Source organism: Balaenoptera acutorostrata, chromosome X (genome assembly GCF_949987535.1).
Source record: "Balaenoptera acutorostrata chromosome X, mBalAcu1.1, whole genome shotgun sequence".
NCBI lineage: Eukaryota > Metazoa > Chordata > Mammalia > Artiodactyla > Balaenopteridae > Balaenoptera > Balaenoptera acutorostrata.
Genome location: NC_080085.1, coordinates 99,210,854 through 99,223,691, shown reverse-complemented (window position 1 = coordinate 99,223,691; position 12,838 = coordinate 99,210,854).

Sequence of the window (12,838 nt, the reverse complement as noted above, 5' to 3'; positions counted from 1 at the left end):
TTTCTATCAAATTTTAGGTCTGTGGCACTGAAAGTATCACTCACTTAGAAAATGAGCAAAGTTGATCTTTGTTCATAGACTACATTTCTGAAGCGGAGATCCTTCAGTTTCTGGGTATTTTCTACACTTAACACTCAGCTTGAGGTAATACTAGACAAAGTTGTAATGTTAGAAAAGTGTATTGGTTTTTGGCCTCTCTTTTCCTCATAGAAGTGGTAAAAGGGCCCCTTGGTCAAATACCTTTTTACTCTCCTTTAAGATTCCCAGTGTTCCTCTTGTTACATCTGACACCATTGATGCCTATTGATTGATTGGCTTTCTTCGTCACTTTCCACTAGGCGCCTGTTAAATAAGAGCAATGTAAGGAGTTAAGATGCTGATGTCATCTCAGATAAAAATGTTTATGTCCACATGGTCTTGCTCTGAATGTCAGAGGAGGGAGGAGGAAGCTAGATATACATCAAATCTCATCCATATATCCAAAGGAATTCTGCAGTCAACTTTAGAATCTCACATGAAGTTTTATTACTTCCAGCCACCCGCTCTTGTTCTTTCTGTTACTACAAAGTCCATTCTTTCTTGAGCCTCTCCCTTGCAATTGTCCAGGCAGTAGCCATTTCTTGCTTGCCTTGACAAGGATGGTGAAATGGATTTGGGATGCTCTGCGGTGAGCCAAGTAGGATCGTAAAGTGAGCTTCTTGACTAATTTGCCCAGCTTGCAACAATCTCCTTCCAAAGGCTATCAACCCATTTCTGTCCCTATCTCTTTTTAAGATGTATTTTGCTGCTACTCTCCACAGACGGCTCCAGGATAACGATGCTTTCACCAGGAACACCAATGTCTACACTCTTTGTCGGACCAAGGTAACATTGCAGATGCTGAATCCCTCACTGTGACAATGCCGCAGATGCCTGCACTTAGACTACTGACACTGTATCAGAGGTCATGCCTCATATTGCTGCCAAAGCTGTTGGCACCCGTGCTGCTGATTCTTTGGTTTTCAATATCCTATGGAGATTTACTCTGTTTACTGCAGCCTCCTTGCTAAAGGATTTGGACTTAAGTCTCTGAGGCCTGACCTAAAATACAATCTGATATACACCATGCTATAATTAAAGCCTACCTCCCCTCATCCTCAGATACGAATTTATTTCCATTGAGTCAAATTTGCTCATCTGCCCATATAATTCTTTCCCAGAAGAAACCTTAGGTCCTAGAGTAATAGCCTTTCCAGCCTCACCAGTTATCCTGACAATGCCCAGATTGTACCTGGAGCCCCTGCTACATTCTTCACTTTGCCATTAACCCCAGTAAAAAGTGTGCTGTCTTTATTAAGAGTCTAACCCCACTCAATAATCAGCCTGAGTAATTGACACTTCTTTCAGTGAGAGCTCACACAATACTAAGGCACTGAGAAGAGAGAAAAGCGGAGCCATCTGGTCTTGTCTATTAGTTCACACAAGTTGCCGCAGCCCTGTTGCTACTCCCCCTGTCTGATGACTCATGGGGCCCAGCAGGAAGCTGCTGTTCAGTGCCTGCTTGAGACATGGCAATCTTTCTGTTGGGACATTGGTATATTTTATGAGATTTCTTATGGTCCTATCTTAGACACACATCCCATAGCCATTTCCTTTCTGGAGTCATGAGACCTCACTATTCACACTGCCAAGAATCAGGACACAGGCCTTTGTTTTTGATATCCACATACTTCTTGCTTTCCATTTCCCCTGTCTCTTAGCTCAGGGAACTATCCAAACTGTGGGGGGAAAGCCCCATTGCCCCATCATTCACAACACTTACGAATTAATTTAATTCAACATACTTCTCCCATCTAGCTCAGCCGGGGTGGGGGTAGGGTAAGGTTTACAGGAACATTTGAAATATCTGTTAGAAAGCCTTGGAGTGGATTTCTAGCAGCTGCTTGTTGCTTTTTTTGGAATTTGTGTATGTGGAGAGGTAGTTCACTCTTACTATCTTCAGCTTTGGGATTTTTAACTGAAATTGTGACAAAAAAAAGTCCCATTTGTAAGTCTGTAAATCTTCACCAGTAAATGTCAATCTTCCCCCTAGGTATAGCAAAAGTGCACGTACTTCCCTAACTCTTACCTGTTCTCTTAGGAACAGTCCTCTTCCAAGGCTGGAGAGGGCCGTCTCTAGCACCCTGAAATACAGGCAACGCATAATGTGATCTGGGATGGATGGCACTGTGGGACTACCCCAAGGAGAGTGCTGGTCAGAGATTGTGAGAAAAATAAAATAAGGAAGCATTTCAGTCATTGTATAGTAGGACAAACCAAAGCTATGTGATTAAATTGCTCTCATTGATGTAGTCACTAATTAGTGTAAATAAGTCAGTTGTTAACACAGAATTCCAGGGGAGATAGCAAGCTCCTATGGCCCAGGGATAAGAACACCTTGATGTCTCGCTAGGGATAGGTAAAGAAGGGCAGGAGATTGGCACTGTGGAGAATACAGGCAATAGAGTGCTTTGTAAATAGCAGGTTACTGCAGTAGGCTAACTTGCTCCTTAGGGGACTATGTTACTAGATAGAGACCATGCTCAGTTCAACTTTGGGATGCTATGAAGCACAGAGTTCATAGAAAACATGGGAATTAAAAGATTTGAAATGTGTGCAACAGACCTTATGAGTAAGCACCGATGACTGGGGTGTATATGTGTATATGGCAATACTGCAAATTTTTGAAATTTTGCGAGAAGACAGGGATGTCTGAAAAACCACTCAGAGAGAAGATAGTGTCAAATGTAAGGTGACCATCTTATCGATCAGTTGATTCATTGATCGATTGGTAGACTTTCCTTTTCTCTAGCATCGCCTGGCGTTGTGTGGTAACCCACGGTGACGACTCCCTGACCAATGTCTACCTGCGCTGCAATCTTTTAATGACAGTGCCCTGCAGCCCTTGGGCTCAGTTGACTGACTCTCCTTTGGACAGTCTCCACAGTTTTTGGAGCTATGCCAGAGGAACCAAACCCCAGGGTTTCAAGGGAACCCCTTGGGTACCATTCAATGGGGAAACCCCACACCAGGACAGCCTCCAGGTGTCACATTTGTGATAATGGTCACAGCACTCAGCACAAGGCTAAGCACACACTTAACCAGGAGGACAAGTGGGACAAGGGTTCAGTGAAAGGAGTAAGCCAAGACACTGGAACAAGGATGCAGAGTACGAACCCATCAGTGAGGAAACATTTAAACCTTCTTCTTTTTTTTTTAACTCTATTTTATATTGGAGTATAGCTGATTAGCAATGTTGTGATAGTTTCGGGTGCACAGCAAAGCGATTCAGCCATACATATACATGTATCTAAACCTTCTAATGACGCATGATGGGTGTTTGGTCTAATTAACTAAAAGACATTATTCTCTATTAAACAATAGGAATTCTTTCCACTTATCACAAAAAAGAGGAAAATAAAAAGAAGCTTCCACATGGATCACTCCCAGCTGCATATGATGCCTTGTCAATGACTAGTTAAGATAGTCCCCTGAGGATCCATGGGGGTTTCTTTCCATTTAAGGTGAGATCTTCTTAATTAGGCAGCCCAAGAGTGTGAAGGCTGCCAGGAGAAGAGTCAGTTGTCTTGACCAAGGGTGTAATAGGACAGATAATGGAAAAGAAGTTTCTGACTTTTCAGGATCCACAGGCGATGGATCACCTTGGCTGATCCCATGACATGTGCTGCTGTCCAAATTGAAGAAACAAACAAGGAAAAAATAACCGTGAAAGCTAAATAACAGGCTAATGTTGGCAAAAAATGGCAAAGGACATTTCAAAATACTCTCCTCCATAAAAGCAATGAGAAAACAGATAAAATGTATCAGAATCAATGTTTTCAGAGCTCTGGAAATTAACAAAAAGCTTATGACAATTTTGGAAATGTTTATTCAAGAAAAACAGCTGTATCTTGATTAGAATAGTGAGCTGTGGTGTTTTAACATCTCTTATTCACACTGCATTCTTTCCAGCTCTGTGGTAGTCATAAGCACAATAAAAACCAACATAATGGGAGCACTGGAGAGAGTAGGACAGTTCTGGAGTTCCTTCAAAGCCTCACTCCCAGAGAACTGCTATTATTTGATCCTGGAATGTCCCTACTTGCAAGAATGTACTCAGAGCTCACATAGTCCTAAAAACTCTTTTCTTGGGGGTATTTGTCAAAAATATTTACAAGCATTGTTTAACCTCAGGATTGCCTTAAATAGTGGATAATAGTTGGGGCAAAAAAAAAAAAAAACAAAACAGGCTAACCAAAAACTTACAATGAAAAGCTGGAGAATGAGATGTCCAAATGGACTTTTAAAAGCTCTTATGTATTCCTGGGAGTCTAGATGGCCACACACATGGCCAGGCTGTGTGCAGCTCATCAAAGATCTGAGAAAGCCCTAAGTACTGAGTAAGGTAACTGTATAGGTAAATATAACATATAATTAAATGTATTTTTGTTTATAATTTTTTCTATCGAAAAGACAAGTATTGGGCTTCCCTGGTGGTGCAGTGGTTGAGAATCTGCCTGCTAATGCAGGGGACATGGGTTCGAGCCCTGGTCCGGGAAGATCCCACGTGCCTCGGAGCAACTAGGCCCGTGAGCCACAACTACTGAGCCTGCGCATCTGGAGCCTGTGCTCCACAACAAGAGAGGCCGCGATAGTGAGAGGCCCACGCACCGCGATGAAGAGTGGACCCCGCTCGTCGCAACTAGAGAAAGCCCTCGCACAGAAACAAAGACCCAACACAGCCAAAAATAAATAAATAAATAAATAAATTTTTAAAAAATAAAAAAATAAAACCCAAACTTAAAAAAAAATAAAAATAAAAGCAAGTTTTTTCTATTTAAAAAACCAAAATCAAGAATTTGGACCCCTGCCTCACCTCACACCATATACAAAAATTAACTAGAAAAATTAACTCAAAATGGATCAAAGACCTAAGTGTAATAGGTAAAACTACAAAGACTCACAGACATAGGAAACAAACCTATGGTTACCCTAGGGAAGGGAGGAGGGACATTAGGGGTATTGGCTTAACGGATACAAACTACTATACACAAAATAGATAAGCAACAAGGATTTACTGTATAGCATGGAGAATTATACCCAATATCTTGTAATAACCTATCATGTAATATAATCTGCAAAAATACTGAATCACCATGCTGTACCTACCCTTGAAACTAACAAAATATTTTAAATCAACTATACTTCGATTTTTAAAAATGGGAAGAAAATCTTACAAGAAAATTAGATGTCAATCATCATGACCTTGAATTAGACAATGGTTTCTTGGATGTGACACCAAAAGTACAAGTGGCAAAAGAAAAAAAAAAAACAGATGAGTGGCACTTCATCAAAATTGAAAACAGTTTGTTTCAAAAGATATCATCAAGAAAATGAAAAGACAATGTACAGGATAGGGGAAAATATTTGCAAATCATGTATTTAAGGGTGTAGTATCCAGAATATAAAGAACACACAGCTCAATGACAAAAAGGCAAATAACCCAACTAAAAAACAGACAAAATACACGAATATACATTTATCCGCAAAAGATCTAGAAATGGCCAATAAGTGTATAAAAAATGCTCACCATCATTAGCTATTAGGGAAATGCAAAGCAAAACCACCATGTTATACCACTTTATACCCACTAGGATGGCTATGATAAAAAAAATATGGAAAGTTACAAGTATTAGTAAGGATGTAGAGGAGCTAGAATATACATTGCTGACGGAATGTAAAATGGATTAGTTGCTGTGGAAAATATTTTGGCGGTTCCTCAAAATGTTAAACATAGAGTTACCATATGACCCAGTGATTTCACTCCTAGGTATATACCCAAGACAAGTGAAAACATATGTCCATACAAAAACTTGTGCATGAATGTTCATGGCAGCATTATTCATAACAGCCAAATAGTAGAACCAACCCAAATGTCTATCAACCAGTATATGGATACAATCAAATGTGGTATATCCATACAATGGAATATTATTCAGCCAGAAAAAGGAATGAGTTTCTGAGACAAGCTACAATATGGATAAACCTAGAAAACATTATGCTAAATGACGGAAGCCAGACACAGAAGTCCACATATTACATTTCATTTACATGAAATGTCCAGAATACGAATCCACAGAGAGAGAAAGTAGATTATTGGTAGCCAGGTCTTGGACAGGACAGGGAGGAATGCATGCTAATGGTAAAAGGTTTCTTTTTGCATAGATGAAAATGCTCTGAAGTTAAATAGTGGTGATTTTTGTACAGCCTTGTGACTGTACTAAAACGTGTTGAATTATACATTTTAAAAGGATAAACTTGACAGTATGTAAATTATATCTCAAAAAAATTTAGACAGCAACAAAAGGTATCACATAGAGCTGAGGTATCCAATACAGAAGCCACTAGTGACATGTAACTAATTACCACTTGAAATATGGCTGGCCTGAATTGTGATATGCTGTAAGTACAGAATACATACCAAATTTTAAATTAGGTAAACTATCTCATTAATAAATTTTAATATTTGATTACATATTGAAATAATATTTGTATGTATGGCTGTAAATAAAATACATTGTTAAAAAAATAAGTTCTTGTTTTAAATGTGGGGTGCTGGAAATTTTAAACTTACATCTGTGGCTTACATTTTTTTATTCACATTGTATTTTTATAGGAGAGTGCTTCATTAGAAGGATAGTACATGAAACCCACCACGGTTTTCTTTGGTACCTGGATAGTTAACACTGGACCTTATGTTTCAAGTGGTTCCTGGAAGGAGGCCTGTGGGGTGAGTAGGGAAATATTGATTCCTGTGGTGGTGGGTGGGTGCAAGAAAAGGAGAGACTGGAAACAACGCTGATTTCTAATGATAAAAAATGAAAAGAGCCTGGGAATGCAAGATTGTTATTCATTGGTTTATTGGTTAGAATCAAATTTGGGGAGTCAAGATTACGAGGACTAAAACATTTATGGCTGAATAATATGTAGCAATCAGTGAGGAAATCTTGAAGACTCATGTACGCATGCTGTGCTTGCACTACCTAACTATGACATACTATGCTTTGTTAAAAGAAACCAATTCCCTCCTCTCTCTGAAATAAACAGGAAAATAAATGGAAACACAGGCTACCACATTGAATCCTTTCAGCCATTTATACCTCCATGCAATTGACTTCTTTGAAAGTTTGCTGAGGAAATGTTTTTATTTCCACTATGGTCAGTGCCTCATAAATAGGAAGCCTAGGGGTGTAAAGGCTGCCCAGAGGAAGGTCATGTGGCCTGACCCAGCACTAAGGTGCAGTGTTATTTAAAGAGGACAAAAGAGGCAGACGTTGGTCAGTGCACCCTCAAGCTTTCAGAACCCACAGCACATCAATTGACAGACTGCATGATTTAATGGGCTATTGATGAAATAGAAGAAAAAAACAAAAATACATTGAAAATCTAAATTTAAAGAAAGCAGTTATTTGGATACTACATAACAGGTAGATGTCAGTGATGGCATCTCTAACTTTCAAGACTCACATGGGTTAACCTTGGTTGATTACAAAACCTGGGGTCTATTGTTTACATAAAAGAAGGAAACAAAAGTAAATTCCAAAGACTTAAGAAAATGGGAAATATGTTTAAAAAGGTGAAAAAAAAGAACAAGGAAAAGTATCTCTTAGATGGATAATAAATAACTCAGGAAGGCTATTGGTCGTATGTGTGGTTCCAGGTTATATAACAAAAGATTTACAGTTCAAATGGCTTCACAAAGCTACTGGTGGGTTGGGGTGGCAAAAAGGGGGTGAGGCAGAAAACTCACTTTTCGTGAATAGAAAGCTGGCAGGCTGCAAAATTTGAAGCCAATGGAAAAATGGATGCTTCATTTTCTCTAGTTAACGGTAAAGCTATTTTCTTTTTTTTACAAGATAGGAATTTCTTCCTTTTATCATTAAAGGAAGAAAATAAGAAAAAAAAGTCAAGGGGCTGCCATAGGGCGCCATCCCAGTCACTTATACCTCCTAAGGGAAGGTCACCTCTGCTTGACCCAGAGGGCTAACATAACTTTCTGTTGGAGAGAATCTCTAAAGAGACACGCTAGGGGAAAAAACAAACAAACAAGCAATCTTTTATTTAAAAAGAAAACAAACAAACAAAAAAACATAAAAATGGGGGGATGGTGGGGAATTATGACATTCAAACTTTCCAGTCATTTATACCTGCATCTTAATGAATTTGTGTTTTGTGGAGGCAAGTTTTTATTTTTTAAATGTTTTGAGGAAGGACTTGAAATAAAAGACTAGTATTGAGAAGAGAAAGAATAAGATGGTCTCAACGCAGTGGAAGGTCAGCTTTGTCAGACCAAAGAGGACAGCATGTGCTGCTGTTTTAAGATGACAGAAAATGGAGACACCCATGGGGACATTTCTAAAGAGGCAATAAGGAAAAAAATGAACTTACAATGAAAAAAACAATGAACTCTCCCCCACACAACACACACAGGGAAAAAACACCCCAAAGAGCTCTCATATACACCACTTTCAGTCTTGTATACCTACATGCCTGTGAGAGACTTACAAATTTCTTAAGTGTGTGTGTGTGTGTGTGTGTGTGTGCGCGCGCGCACGTGTGCGCGTGTGTTTCTTTTGGGACAAGGCTGGGAGTAGGATCCAAGCCGACAGCAAGAGAAAGAGACAGGAAGAATGACAAAAGGCTGTTGGCTAGAGGGTCACTCTGGGGACACTCTGGGAATAGCAAATCATTGTTAATCAATTATAGAACTTTGAGACATTGGACAGGGAGTCTCCAAGCTTACGTGATGACCTACCAAGCTTTTACCTTGGCTGACTAAAGACTTAGGGGCTCTTTTCTAAATAGGAAAAAACAAACACAAATTTCCCAAAGTGAAGACAACTAAGAAGTATCCCTTTCATGGATAATTATTGAGAACCACCACACTTTTGAGGAGTCATCAGGGACCACTGATTTCTGAGGCGGTGGTGGAGTGCAAGAACGAACAAACTAGTGGTTACCAGTGGGGAGAGGCAAGATAGGGGTAGGGGATTAAGAGGTACAAACTACTATGCATAAAATAAATAAGCTACAAGGATATATTGTACAGCACAGGGAATATAGCCACTACTTTATAACTATAAATGGAGTATAACTTTTAAAAATTGTGAATCACTCTGTTGTACTCTCTAACTTACATAATAATATTGTACATCAACGATATCTCAATTTAAAAAATTAAAAAAAAATAAAGATAAGAGAATAGGTAGACATTGACGAGGGAGAGCATTTTAGGACAAATGATTTCACCTTGACAAACCATATGACGGAGGTTCTGATGTTGAAACAGAAATTTTAAAAAGTATAACATTCGAAAAATGTAGTAACTATTAGTATCCCTTTGTGGGCTAACACCTGAAGGTCATCATTCCTTTGTGCGGTGCCAGGACACTTAGAATAAGACTTTATGGCTTAAGTGGATAATGGAATGAGGATACTGAATTTTGTGGGGGTACAAGGAAGAGGTTTACCAAAATTCTGGCTTCCAGTCAATAAAAAAACTAAAATGAAAAGAGCCTCCTGGAAAGGCAAACTCCTTGTTTACAGGCACCATTGGCTAGACCTGAAGTTAGAGTCCAAGAGGGAGAATAATGCTCAGATGAAAACATTTGGGACTCCAGAGTGTATAATCATATGAGGAAATCTCTAGGCCTTCATGAGAAAATCTCTCCAAAGCATACCACACACTTGCTGTAGCCAACTACATGGTACTATTGTCTGTTATAAAGATAAGAAAATCCATCCCTTTGCCAAAAAGAGAAAGAATGAAGACAGGGAGTCTACCACATTGAGCCCACCAGTTGTTCATAACTTAAATTTGCAAAGCCCAAGTGCCGAGTCTTCTCTAAGGGGAGCCCCTTGGCCTGACCCAGGGGGTACAGTGTGCTATTACTTAAAGATTAAAGAATAGGTAGATACTGGTGAGAAAGTCTTTTAAGTTTTTAGGTCCCACAGGGGTTCACCTTGGCTGATGAAACAAAGGAGATATTTTTTAAATAAAAGAAAATAAACATTTTCAAAACAAACAAATAGCAACCAAAAGTATTGATTTCAGGGAACAAACAAGAAGGTCACCACTCCTTTGTGTAATGCCAAGATCTCTAAGAGAAAACTTTATGGCTTGAATGTCTTACATGATGAGGCCTGAGGAATACTGATTCCTGTGCGTATATGGGAAGGAAGGGGGTTGATGAAATAAAAATTAGTCAAGAAGCCGGCAAACTTCAAGACACAGAAGGCCCCCTGGGAAGGCCAACTCCCCATTAGAGGGTCTATTGGCTAGACCCAAGGACAAGGTGAGCAGAGGGCCCAGGGTCTTAACCTTTCTGATCTGTCCTGAATGTTTGATTTAGCAAAGCTGAAGTGGTCATCTTTTTTTTTTTTCACACACACACACTGTATTTTATTTTTACAAGAGATAAATAGACTGACACCAAGCGTTGCTGAAGTGGTCATCTCTTATTAAAAGATAATAAGAGCTTCCTCTCACTAAAAAAGGAAAATGAAAAAAATAATTGAGAAAAAACAACACACACATACGCACACACACAAACATTGCACACTACGAAAAACTCACTAAACTGGGGGCTTCCACATTGAAACCTACCAAAGATGTTTTTATTTCCTGATGATGTGGCTTGTTTACCTGTTTGTTTTTCTCTTGGGGCAAGCCTACCAAAAGTTTGTTTTCAGTGATACAATGTTTTTATTGAGGGCTTCCTTTATTCCCAAAGGGAAACATTGGAAAGCGTTCCCTACCCCCGCCTAAAGGAAGAAAAGAAAATAAGTGACAGTAAGAAAAGCTACTGGGGGAAACCAGTGGTTCAATAAACTCTATAATTTGTATATACTCTACACTTTTTATACTTTGATGTATATATCGAAAGCTCAATTTTTATAGAAATTACATAGAGTAAGAAAAAGAGCACCTGGAGACTGGATATGTGGGAATTTCACAAAGGGAAGATCAGGTTACATGCATCATGTATCAGTTGCCTTCTTAGGAATCATGAAGAAAAGCTGATGCAAGCTTCAGTTAAAGGTACAGTCCCTCTGTGAGTCAAAAATTTGATTGTCATCTCTTATTCTGGGCTAAAATGGAAGCTCTGAAGAGGCAGCTGTTGCTTTGTGTAACAACCCACATTTTAATGATTTCTAGCCAAGCTCGGACCAGATGACCTTCAGGACAATTGGCCCATTAATCAGCAGGATGCCTCATGATTATTTGATGTCATTCAGCTCTCTATTTTCACACAAAACTCTATTATTAGCCTTGTTTCTATCAAAGAGCCACAGGCACAAAGCCAGCTATGGTCAACCTGAATATTTGCATTTATAGGAAGATGTTGTTCTGCAAAGGATGGAAATCAGTGAGAACTGAAGCTGGCTGTGGTATGGGGGATAATATTGGAAGTGCATGTCATTGGTGGACTGATAGCTGCAGCAGTTAGTTTTCCTGCCACTGCCCTGGCTTGTAAGTGGTCTTCCCTATAGGCAGTGCTCTCAGAGATTACTTTGAAGGGTCCCATTCGATAGAAGGGCTCAGGAAGCAGCCTTGGAAGCTAAGTACTCAGATGTGGGTAACGAGGTTCACTCTGAAAGCAGAGTGTTATGTCAGTTCAGAGGACTTGAGTTTCAGAAAAGTTAATTACAGATCTAGCAAGAATTCTCATTTTATACTTTTCATTTTTCCTCACAGGAAAAACTTAAAAGACCTCTACAAGCCTTGACCACAGCCAACTCTGGATTTTAAGGTCACAGAGCACTCTTGGCAAAAGATGAGATGAAGAAGTCTCAAAGGGTTGAGAGTCCTTTATGCTCCATTCTATTTCAGTGGTAAGCAATATCAGAGACCCTTACAAAAGGACTTGAGTTGTTGAAGCACCATCTCATTGGTCAGAGCAGAGGAGCAGTGGGAGGTTTTAGAGAAATGGCCTTATGAACGTACAGGCAAGACACTCTGATAATCTACCGACCTCCTTCTCTGAGGGAGGCTAACCAGATCCCTGGACAACTATATAGAACTTGCTCTTTAGTTCACTAATTTATGGGAAAAAATTTAAAAATGTCTTAGTAGCACACACCTAACTTCTGGAAAGAACTCAATTCACCCATTCTCACTCCACAGGAGGATGCCTGAAGGGAGATAGTGCAATGTGGGTGGCTAAAAGTAAGGGCTATGATGCAAATGGTAAGCAAAAGAGAGCAAGGATGACCATAATAATATCAGACAAAATAGACTTTAAGTCCAAAGCTGTTCCAAGAGACAAAGAAGGACATTGTATAATGATAAATGGGTCAATTCAGCAAGAAAATATAGTAATTATAAATATTTATGCACCAACTTCAGAGCTTCTAAATATATGAAGTACATTTTGACAGAATGGAAGATAGAAATAGATAACAGTACAATATTAGTAGATTTGAATACCCACTTTCAATAATGTATAGAAAAATCAGAAGATGAATAAGGAAACAGAGGACTTAAACAACACCATAGACCAGTTAGATCTAATAAACATATACAGAACATTTCATCCAAAAATAGCAGAATATACATTCCCCTCAGGTACACATGGAACATACTCCAGGATAAACATAAATTAGGCCACAAAACAAGTCTTAATGAAAAAGATTGAAATCGTACAAAGTATCTTTTCTGATCACAATGGAATGAAACTAGAAATCAAGAGCAGAAAGAAAACTGGAAAATCCACAAATATGTGGAAATTAAATAGTACGTTCTTAAATAACCAATAGG